Genomic DNA, 12,125 nt, shown 5'->3' with positions numbered 1-12,125 from the left:
AGATCACATTTTCCCCAGAAGCAGAGATTCCGTGCTGTAACAGCTGCACACAAGGCAAAAGTCGAACAGGTCAAGAAAAAGGTGCCGTTCTTATTTTTATCATCCCTCCATATAGAAAGAAGAGACTTTCGGAGGCAAGAAACTTGTTTTCTTTGCCCAGTAAAGCAGCATTCAAGCCAATTTGGCCCAGTTAGGATTTGAACTAACTAAAACCTCTTATAAACAGCAGCAAGACCGAGGATAACTGGTTTATTCTGCCTTAAGTAAGCGGAAGCTTTGCTCTCTATCTTCTAGGGGTGGAGATCACATATACAACATGTAGAAGAAGCAAGTTCCCACTACGCTGAACAATGTGGAAAGCAGCAGAGGCGCTTGGAGCAACTTACTTGTTAAGTTGCGGGTGAACATAACAGACGACACAGCGATTCTTCAAACAGCTCTTGTTTATTCACAGACCAGAACAGAACTAAACTGAAGGGTTCAGTCAGCCTGCTTATATAGAGCTCCAGTACAACGTAACTGTAACAACTTTCTGTAACTATCCAATCACTGAACGTCACTTTCGATCCCTTATTTGCATAACTATCTACAGTATCCCCCTGCTGGCTCAGGGTGAGAACTTCAGTACATAACATTACTCTCATGTAAGTGGAAAGAGGATTGCAGGCAGTCCCTGAAATCGAATCATAGCAATTCCCCCAGTGTCACATCGTGAGCTGAGCTACATGGCTGAGTGAGGTTTTGAACCCAGGTCTCCCAGGTCCCAGCTCAACTGTGAACCTGTCCACTATAAGTGCCTTTCCTGGAGCTCTTCCATTCACCCATGGCATAGATCTGCAGTGGCACGCGAAGGGGCAGAGCGGCAGGGGCGCTGGGGTGAGGTGGTAGGAAGGTTGAGGGCTCACTAGACCAGTTGGAAAGTCTTTGCAGTCATCACTAGATTGTCACGGGCTGCTCCTCCTTCTCCTCTCATTTGTGGAGATGCACTGAGGCCGGGCGTGATGAAAGGAGGGTGAGTCAGAGCTTGTGTGAGCTGCCTCCTTCAAAGTGAGCCAGAGAGTGCATGCAAAGGACTGCCGTAAGGAATTGCTGACTCTTAGCAACTTGACTTTTATGTTGCTTCATCAGAACTGAAATGTCAAGCCACATAACCATTTTAAAGTTTAAAACATTTTAATATAGGAAATACTGAATGCAAGGAGAAAGCTGCTCTTTGTCTCTTGTATCACGCTCTGTTTACGCACTCGGTACTCCATTCTAAAGGGTAACTTCTAATTATTCCTTGGTTATCCAAATACTGCTGCTTTTTTTTGTAGTAGCTGCTCCAGAAATGTGTTAACTTATGTGGATCTTCTCAGATTTTGTTGATCTATCATCTGAATTTCCTGTTGTATTGTGGTGGGATTAAATTGAACTGACTCCAAAGACACTTAGTGGTGTGTATGTCTCTATGTGCTCTCTCTTCCTCCATATACAGGACATCTGCAATATGTTTGGGCATGGTAATATTTGAACTTTCATCTTTGCAGTTGACTAATACCTTTGTTCTAAAAAGCCCATGTCACAACATGCATACTGTATAATGTAATATGATTCCTATAACAGAATGGGCTACGTTTTCCCACATCAACCTTACTTTGACTCTTTTTTTGGGGGGTGTAGACTAAATATGCTGGAAGCAATTTTAGGTTTGCTTTCATAGCAATCAAGAAGTAGCAATATTGCTAGAATCATAGATTTGTAGAGTTGGGAGGGACCACGAGGGTCATCTAGTCCAACCGACTGCAACGCAGGAATCTTTCATGTGCAGAAGAAGGCATCTGGGTGCAGGTGACAACTTTTGAGTCCCCTACCAAGACAGGGAGGAATCTGTGTTGGTGGCGGCAACTGCCCACCCCCAGGACAGACGAGCCTAAAGAAGGGCTTGTGCATTTAACTGCCGTGTAGGGACACGGGTGGCGCTGTGGGTTAAATCACAGAGCCTAGGACTTGCCGATCAGCAGGTCGGCCGTTCAAATCCCCACGACAGGGTGAGCTCCCGTTGCTCGATCCCAGCTCCTGCCAACCTAGCAGTTCAAAAGCACGTCAAAGTGCAAGTAGATAAATAGGAACCGCTCCGGTGGGAAGGTAAACGGCGTTTCCGTGCACTGCTCTGGTTCACCATAAGCAGCTTAGTCATGCTGGCCACATGACCTGGAAGCTGTACACTGGCTCTCTCAGCCAGTAAAGCGAGATGAGCGCCGCAACCCCAGAGTCGGCCACGACTGGACCTAATGGTCAGGGGTCCCTATACCTTTACTTTAGCAGGTAGAAACTTAGCAGGTTAAGCCTTTTCTACTATGCAAATACAATTATGGGGAAAGATTTGCCATTGCTGCACTGGTTTTGTGTTAGGCCATGCCTACCAAGGCAGCCATGTTGTATCATGCCAGCCTCTCTATGCACTATCTCAAAAATGCATCCAGGGGTCCAGAAATGTCCCCCCCCCACTCTAGATCATTTATGAACAAGTTAAGAAGCACAGAGCTCAGTAGCAATTCTTGCAGGACTCTGGTTTCTGCAGCCCTCCCCTAGGAGCAGGGGTGCAGGAAGGAGGGCGGTGGGGGCAGGCTGCCCCGGGTGTCACCCCTGAGGGGGGTGACAAATGGCAGGCGCCACTCACTGTGAGGCCTGCAGTGTGCCCGAGCCATGCATCTCTCCTGGGAGAGACACGTGGCTTGGGCGCGTGCTGGCCCAAACGGTCTGCCTGCTGCCTCCCCCTCAGCTGTAGGGCAGCTAAGGGGGAGGAGACAGGCAGACTCCTCAGAGGCCCCGTGGAGCGTCCTGCCCCAGCTGGCCCCATCCCTGGGCACAGGGCATGTGTGCCGCCCTAGCCACCCAATCAGCTTGTTCCGCTGCAGAGAGAACCATAAGCTTAGAAAACTAACCACCACCTTGGAGCAGGGCACGTGCGCCGGCCCAGGCGCTCAATCAGCTTGCTCTGCCGCTGACTGGGAGGGCTGCCCTACTCTGCTTCCTGTCTCTTAACAAATTTACTGGAACATAAGAGAAACACTTGATGCTTTTGAATTACGGTGCTGGAGGAGACTCTTAAGGAAATCAGCCCTGAGTGCTCACTGGAAGGACAGATCCTGAAGCTGAGGCTCCAATACTTTGGCCACCTCATGAGAAGAGAAGACTCCCTGGAAAAGACCCTGATGTTGAGAAAGATGGAGGGCACAAGGAGAAGGGGACGACAGAGGACGAGATGGTTGGACAGTTTTCTCGAAGCTACCAGCATGAGTTTGACCAAACTGCGGGAGGCAGTGGAAGACAGGAGTGCCTGGCGTGCTCTGGTCCATGGGGTCATGAAGAGTTGGACAAGACTAAACGACTAAACAACAACAAAGAGAAACACTTGCAACAATCGGTGCTTTTAATATTTTTCACATGGAGTTTGTTTTTTCTTTGATGAGATTCCCACAGCTCTGATTAATCTTTGTTACTTGTTTTGAGAGATTTTCTTCTCCCTTATAAGAACCCCTACTTATGGGTTTATACCCAGAACTAGCTTTTTTTCTGTTTTGGGTCTGTGGTAGCTTTCAATGGACTTTATTAGTTCTGGGTCAAATATTCCACATTTTTGGGGGCCATTGAAGGTGTGTGAGTGAGGTGCAAAGCAAACTGGTCTGCTGTTGCTCTTCATCTTTTAGAAAGTCTCTGTGCTTAGATGACCCTTCCCCAGATGGCAGCATTTTCAGTGAAATAAATCAATAAATAAAGTGGATTTTTCTTCTCCCATATATTCCAAACCACCATTGCACAGAAAAGAACCTGAAAAAGACTTCAGCTGGCCAAAATGTTACCCAGTGAGTTTAATGGCTGAGCTGAGAATCTGAGGGCCTTTAAACAGGAGGGCTTTATTAATCCTGCAGAGAACTATTGCAAAATATAGCATTTGACCCTCTTCTATGGAGAAAGCAATGTCCACACAAACCCGGTGCTGTGCCGATGCAGCCACAACTCCCCACCACAACAGCACAGCCAACCAGCAAATCCTGCCTCGCCCAGGAAATAGACAGCAGCTCCCAAGTAAGGGGCTTTGCATAAAGGTAAAGGTAAAGGGACCCCTGACAATTAGGTCCAGTAGTGGCCGACTCTGGGGTTGCGGCGCTCATCTCGCTTTATTGGCCGAGGGAGCCGGCGTACAGCTTCCGGGTCATGTGGCCAGCATGACGAAGCCGCTTCTGGCGAACCAGAGCAGCGCACAGAAACGCCGTTTACCTTCCCGCCGGAGCAGTACCTATTTATCTACTTGCACTTTGACTGCTAGGTTGGCAGGAGCAGGGACCGAGCAACGGGAGCTCACCCCGTCGCGGGGATTTGAACCGCCAACCTTCTGATCGGCAAGTCCTAGGCTCTGTGGCTTAACGCACAGTGCCACCCATGTCCCACAAGGGGGGGTTTTGCATACCCCCCCAATGCTCACTAGCAATTTCTTCATCATATTCAGACAGGGAGCCTAAATTTGCATGTTTCGATAAATGTGAAGTGTCAACCTTTTAAATGTCAAATACCAACATTTTAAATGATATAAATGGTCTTCTTCTTCTTCTTCTTCTTCTTCTTCTTCTTCTTCTTCTTCTTCTTCTTCTTCTTCTTCTTCTTCCCCCCTGTTCAGAAAAATAGATATTTCTGCGTTTAGAGCAACATGCACAGTTCAGCACTGTGATTTTATCAAGCTCTGTTCTGACCAGCGCCCTGGAAGCTTTTGAACCGAAGGCTGACTAGCTCTGACAGCCGCTTCCACAAAGACATGATTAACGTTTTTTATTCCTGGTGAATGGTTTGAAAAGTCTAGTTCTCCTGGCATATAAAACGCCCTTGATAAAGGCCGTCTTCAACATGATGGAATTCAGCAGTTCTGTTCGATCTTTATTAAAGAAAGGGAAAAATGAAGGAAGCTGAAAATAAATTATTTTACAAGAGGTAACGCAGCCCGCTTGAGGGCAGGAAGTTTAGAATTAATTGGTTGCTCACTGATTTTGATGGCAAGGAATTATTCTCCGGTAAAGGAAGGTGGCTCTTGAATTTTAATTCCTCCCTGTCTTCCCACCCCAAGAGAACTGCATGGTGCCAAATGCGCTGAAACACTCTTCCTTCCGCAGAGCTCAAGGCCTTCAGGGGCAGCTGAATTCCTTAAGATGAAATGTGACTCTTCCATATTCCAGAATAACAAGCCCATATGCAGCACACCATTCGTAGTCCTTGCATACGACTTCCCAAAGACAAGTTCAATTTTATTTTAAGGCACATGCAAGCATATCAAGAAGAAACTCGGGCCCAAACCCCCCACTTCAGCAAAGCACGAGCAGTTAACCTGTTTTGCAGTCTGGAGTTAATGTTGAAAAGTGTTCAATGGAGTGTCCCCAATTAGGGATGGTAGTAAATTTTGCAAATATCAAGCTTGATACTGAGCTCCATCCTGTTCGCATGTTCATGAATGTTTGCAAATGTTTACAAGCTGATAAGGTTCAGGTGACTTAGTAGTATTTAGTAGCAGAGATCTTTTGTAGCAAACAAAAGATAACCGATCCAATGGCAACTTCCCAACAGTCGATTTGGTTCCTCGTCAGATTTATTGTGTTGCAGAAATGTGAATCTCTTGGAACTGCTCTCTTGAGGTGGTGATGGTAGCCATTAGAAGAAGAGAAGAAGAGTTTGGATTTGATATCCAGCTTTATCACTACCCGAAGAAGTCTCAAAGCAGCTAACATTGGTCCTGTTTAAAATATTTCTGTTTTCCCTGCATTTTCTAGCAACTGTGCTTGCAAGAAAACAGGCAATGGTTATTTCCGCATTGAGGGTGGGCAGAAGAGGAAAAGGACAAGACTCTGCAAGTCAAACCAAGGACCGCGCCACTGAGGCCATGCGGGTGGATGCCTGGGGATTTGCAAATAGCAAAAGGAGTTCTCGCAGCACATCTTGCAGAATCGGGGGGAACTGCATCATTTTCACAAAATAAAGTGGGCCATGGCTGGTGTGCATTGCACTAGCCATGGGATGAAATGAATCAAGTTTAACACAAGGGCCTTGTGAGAAAAAGAGATTGCCTAAACCGGTGCTCTGTGATGGTCAGATGAAGGATGGTATATAAATTTAAACAATTAAAAACAAGTAAATAAGCCAGAAGCAATGCTGTTCCTATCGTTATTTCCCTCAACTTGACATGGCAACAAAACTCCCAAGGATTGCTGTGTGGGAAACACGTCTGCTCCGTGTAAAAATAATTGTCTGAATCGTAGGGCAGATACCGTCAGTGTGGCGTAGAAGGATGTTCTTGTCACTGTGGGGCGCATGCGAAGCTTATTTTGCCCGCTGCTTTCCTTGCACCTTGGAAAAGAGCTCGTCCCTCTGTCTATCTGGTAAATGTCGGAAAGTAAGCAAAGCAATGGACCAACTTGGTTGGGTCAGATGCTGGTTTTATTAAGCACACCACATTCAGACAAGAGTCTCCACAATATTTACCAAAAACGTCCGCTAACTTTTGGACAAGCCAGAACTGTGGTTAGAAGGAACAGGACATTAAGCTCGAATTATAAGGCTTATATATGACTTGAGGTGGAAGCCTAGGCAGATTCCGCGGTTTCATGTGGACTTCCATCTGGAATTGATTTGAATCTTGGAGTGTTTTTGGATGATGGCTATGGGAGTTACTCATCATGAAATCATAAGAAAATATAAGGCAGGAGGCCCTCTAAACGGTTGTTGCAGAGGGTTCATGCATAGGGCAAAAAACAAACCACTGGTTGCTCTGTGACCTTTAATGAAAGCCAGTGGGAACCAGTGGAAGCAGATCAGAGAGAGAGCTGCGCTCAAACTGCTGCTCAAATCCTTTGGCTAGTTCATCACGGGACCCCAAGCGCCAGGGTGTTCTCTGCAAATAAATGAGAACAGGAAGTAAGAACAGTTTCATATGTTCATGGCTTATCCTCACCTCCATTTGCCCCATCACTTTCCTCCAGGGAAACCGGATCTTTACAGCTGAATCGGAACAAACAGCAATCGGGTTTTCTGCGGATTGCCATTTGTTCCAATTTCCAGGGGAAAGCAATGGGGCAAAGGCAAAACTACTCAGACCTGTGGAAAACAGCTTGGACCTGTGCTTTCTAGGCAGGGGACAAGAAGAAGAAGAAGAAGAAGAAGAAGAAGAAGAAGAAGAAGAAGAAGAAGAAGAAGAAGAAGAAGAAGAAGAAGAAGAAGAATAGTAGTAGTAGTAGTAGTAGTAGTAGTAGTAGTAGTAGTTTGGATTTGATTCCTGCTTTATCACTACCCTAAGGAGTCTCAAAGCAGCTAACATTCTCCTTTCCCTTCCTCCCAAGGTGACTGGCCCAAGGTCACCCAGCAGCTGCATGTGGCGGAGCAGGGAAGCGAACCTGGTTCCCCAGATTACGAGTCTATCGCTCTTAACCACTACACCACACTGGCAGTGTCCACAGTGTGGACAAGCTCTCAGCACACACCCCATCAGCATCTTCTGTAGGCGACCATAGATACAGGAGGACTAGGCTGAAGGGGCTGCCTGGAGTCTTCCTAGTTTGGTCTCCCAGCCAGTAGCAGATGGTCTGTGCTTTGCTGGCATCAGACTGAGAGTTGGTCTCTTCTGGTGTGGTTGCTGCCGGCCTACCGGTAAGAGATTTTACTCACTGACTGCAGGGCTCAGACACACTTTTGTTTGTCTCAGGATTTCGTCTGCGTGTCCCATGATTTCTAGGGCTGAACGCAAGTCATCTTTTGTGCAACACCACAGAAACCCAAAACCATAGGCATGCAAATGCAATTTGAGGTCAGCAAGTGTAATGTCACACATGTGGGGGACACACACCCTAATTTCACATATGCTTTAATGAGAAGGAAACCAGTGGTGACTGACCAGCAACAAGGCCTTGGGGTCATGGTGGATAAAGCTTGATAAAGATGTCAGCTTAGATCCCTTCACCTTGCTTTATTTTGTTCAAATTTCATAATACTGTATCATTACCTTCTATTGAACATTATAATATGCCTAAATGAAGCATTGTACACCAATGAACTTAATTGTGTCTGTTATGCTCTCGAATCTTAATTGTTATCACTGTTTATTCTTTACTCACTGTCCCACTGTGAAAAATTTGAACCCTGATTGGAGAACCCAATGAACATGGGTGTATCACCAAAAGAAAGCACTAACGTTGATTGCATCCCCTAATTAAAATTAACAGCAGTCAGCTTAGTTAGCAACACTAGCTCTTCTGGAAACAGTGTCAAGAAAGTGATCACCAGGGTTTATAATTTAAGCCTCTGTAGGAAGGGATCAACAAGAGAAAAAAAATTAAGGCACCAATGGAGACCTCTCTCATTGGCACCTGCTCAACAGGTGTAGCATGCAGGAATTCTAGCTGTATTCAGTTGCAAATGCAGGGAGGGAGGCCTTTGGAACAAAAACTAAGAGGAGGAGGAGGAGGAGGAGGAGGAGGAGGAAGAAGATGAAGATGAAGCTTGGGTCATTGAGTCTTGTATGATCCATCCCATCCCTTGCCAACTGCTGATGGGTCGAGAAACAACTAAGGAAGATCCAGCCTGCAATTAAATGTATTAAATGTTTTGACTTTCCAGATGTAACAGTATAATAATTTTAATTTTATCGCTTGAGGAGAAAGAAACTGAAAATACCAGATAAATTAAAATAAAAGTATTTGGTAAAATAAAGTATTTGGTAAAATAAAAGACAATCTTTTCCATTGCTGAAATATTATGCCCCTTGCCTTGCTTCAGAAAGTGTTGGTCTTGATCTATTCAGCTTTGATTTATAATCTCAGCCACAGGAAGACAAGTGAGACGGGCATCTTATCTTTTCTAATGGTAGCATTTTCATAAATATTTCCCTTTAGGATCCTGCGAAATTGAATTTGTCTTGATAACCCTGTATTGTTCACCTAGACTTAATCTCCAGAGAGCGAGGAAAAATGAAAGCAAGCTTTAACAAAATATAATAATATCAATGCAAAACAATGGAATGAGGACAAAGATAAGAGCAAAAATAGGATACAATTTACTGTGCCATTTATTTTCCTTCGCTGTTATAAGATATTATTTTAATAATCTTGGAAATATAATTACAAAATTGGAATTGGTCATGAGTTAAACAATGTCTTTTTCCCTTGACATTTGTTGATTTTAAAAAATCAATAGGAAATTTTCATCTCATACATAAATGCAGGAGACCTAATTCTTCAATGTTCTAGCAATGAAATGAATAAAACACAAAACCACATTCCCCATGAAAATCCTTCACAGCAGTGCAGTCACAATACTGGATTTGGACCAACGTGAGCCAGCTTTATATTGTTATGAGTTTGCTGGTGCCAGAATCCCCTAAATCTGGGTCCAGTAAGTGTTAGAGTCTAATCAAGACTTGTGTTTGTTATTTTTTTTTAAGTAAATTTTTATTGTTTTCCTTACATATTCTTTTCCAGCAAATTATAATAACACCATACATTCCCTTTGACTGCCGAGTCACGACTCCCCTCCCTCCCCCCAATTGGTATATTTAACCCCTTTCTATCGCGCACATCATTCTCATAATAATACTATTATACATTGGAGGTATTATGTCAATCCTGCTAGTGTCTTAACCTTTTTACAATTCTTCTTTAAATATTCGATAAATTTACTCCAGTTATTTTGGTATCTTTGATCTCCCTGGTCCCGGATCCTCCCTGACAGTTTGGCAAGTTCTGCATATTCTGTCAACTTCACCTGCCACTCCTGTATAGTTGGTATGTCTTGTACTTTCCATCTTTGGGCCAGAAGGGTTCTCGCGGCAGCTGTAGCATACATGAACAGATTTTGGTCTCCCATTTTAATTTCTATTCCTATTAAGCCTAATAGACATGCTTCCGGTCTTTTGGGGAAAGTATATCTAAATATTTTTTTGAGTTCATTATAAATTAATTCCCAATTTTTTTTTTTACCTTATCGCAAGTCCACCACATATGGAAATAGTCCCCATCTGCCTTTTTACATTTCCAACATTTTCTTTCTTTTTTCTGTACATTTCAGCTAATTTTATTGGCGTCAAATGCCATCTATACATCATTTTTAGTAAGTTTTCCTTTAAAGCCATGCATCCTGTAAATCTCAAACCCTCCTTCCATAGTCTTTTCCACGCATCCAATTCAATGTTATGCCCAATATTGATTGCCCATTTTATCATTGATTCCTTTACTTCTTCGTCTTTTGTATACCATTCTAACAATAAACTAAACTGTTTGTTAAAGTGGGTACCAGACTCCTAATCCCTGGGCCCATCTTCCCATATTCAGGAGATTGCCTGGGAGATGGTCCATTAAGAAAACAAAGGAAAAGTGATGAGCCATTAAGAGAACAAGGCGAATGAAATGGACCATTAGGAACCAAAAGCTCTGAGCTAGATGGCAAAGGGTGGGACCCCTCCCTCAACTCAGAGTCAGCTAGAAATCAAAGCCACTATTTGAATTGCAGTGTAAGAGCTGGCTGTGCTGTGACTGAGAGGGGAAGGGGTTGCAGGCTGGTAATGCTATGAGTCCCTCCATGGTACACATTCTTCTGGAAAGCTCTACCTGAACAAGAAGGTTGAATACATGGATTAGGCTTTGCTATCAAAAACGATCTTGTGACGCTCTAGTCAGAAGTCCCCACCGGCATTAATGAGCGACTTTCAACCCTTCAAATAAAACTCACCAAAAGCCAACAGGCTACTATTCTAAGTGCTTATGCACCAACACTGGATGCAGATGAAAACATTAAAGAATTTTTTTTGCTGCCAGCTGAATGCCATCCTATCAAAGATGACTAAGGAGGATAAAATTATCTTCCTGGTTTTAATGCAAAAGTTGGGCTAGATTTTGATCTGCGGCTTGGAACTATTGGGAAACAAGGAATTGGCAACAGCAACCAGAACAGAATCTTACTTTTGACTATATGTGCACCACACAACCTTGTTTTTACCAACACACTCTTTTGACAACAAAATAATAATTTAAAATATCATGGAGGCACCCTCGGTTGAACCATTGGCACCTCTGAGACTATGTAATTGTCCAAGCTGAGGTTCGCTGTGATGTGCTCCTTACCAGAGCTATGATGAGTGCTGATGACTGCTGGACAGATCACTGATTAATATGTTCCATGATAGCTATCAAGATTATACCTCAACGCAGGCAAATCCAGCTCAGTGGTGTAACACTGGAAAGTGTTGATCACTTCTCCTACCTGGGCTGTTATCTTTCCACAAGGGCCAACATTGATGTTGAAATCCAGCATCGCCTGAACTCTGTGAGTGCAGCTTTCTTCCAATTGAAGTGCAGAGTGTTTGAGGACTGGGATATTCAGACGGAAACCAAAATGCTTGTTTACAAAGCTATTGTGCTACCAACCTTGCTGTATGCTTGTGAAACGTGGACCACTTATAAACACCACCTCCAACTCCTCGAAAGATTCCGTCAATATTGTCTCCGAAAAATTTTACACATCACTTGGGAATCAGGCAAAATAATGCCAGTGTACTGGAAGAAGCAAAGATTATTCAACACCAACTTTGTTGGACAGGTCATGTTGTGCGGATGCCTGATTATCGTCTTCCAAAGCAACTACTCTATTCCAAACTTAAAAATGAAAAGCGTAATGCTGGTGGTCAACAAAAGAGGTTTGTAGACTATCTCAAGGCAAATCTAAAAAAATGTAATATAAACACCGGGAATTGGGAAACACTGGCCTGTGAGTGCTCCAATTGGAGAACAGCCTTTACCAAAGGTGTCATGGACTTTGAAGACACTTGAACTCAGGACACAAAGGAGAAACGTGCTAAGAGGAAGGCACCTTGGCAAACCCTCACCGTGATCAACTCCCACCTGGAAACCAATGTCCCCACTGTGGAAGGATGTGTGGATCCAGAAGTGGCCACCACAGTCACTTATGGACTCACTGTTAAGACTGTGTATGGAAGACAGTCTTACTTGGCTATGAGTGATCGCCAAAGAAGAAGGTAGGCTTAGGTTGTATATATGCATAAATAAACCATATATCCTAAGGACAACACAGTCTCTGCTGTGCCTAATTTCCAGAAG

Source organism: Podarcis vaucheri (assembly GCF_965113315.1).
Source record: "Podarcis vaucheri genome assembly, chromosome: 8".
Taxonomy (NCBI): domain Eukaryota; kingdom Metazoa; phylum Chordata; class Lepidosauria; order Squamata; family Lacertidae; genus Podarcis; species Podarcis vaucheri.
This window is presented reverse-complemented; position numbering follows the sequence as displayed.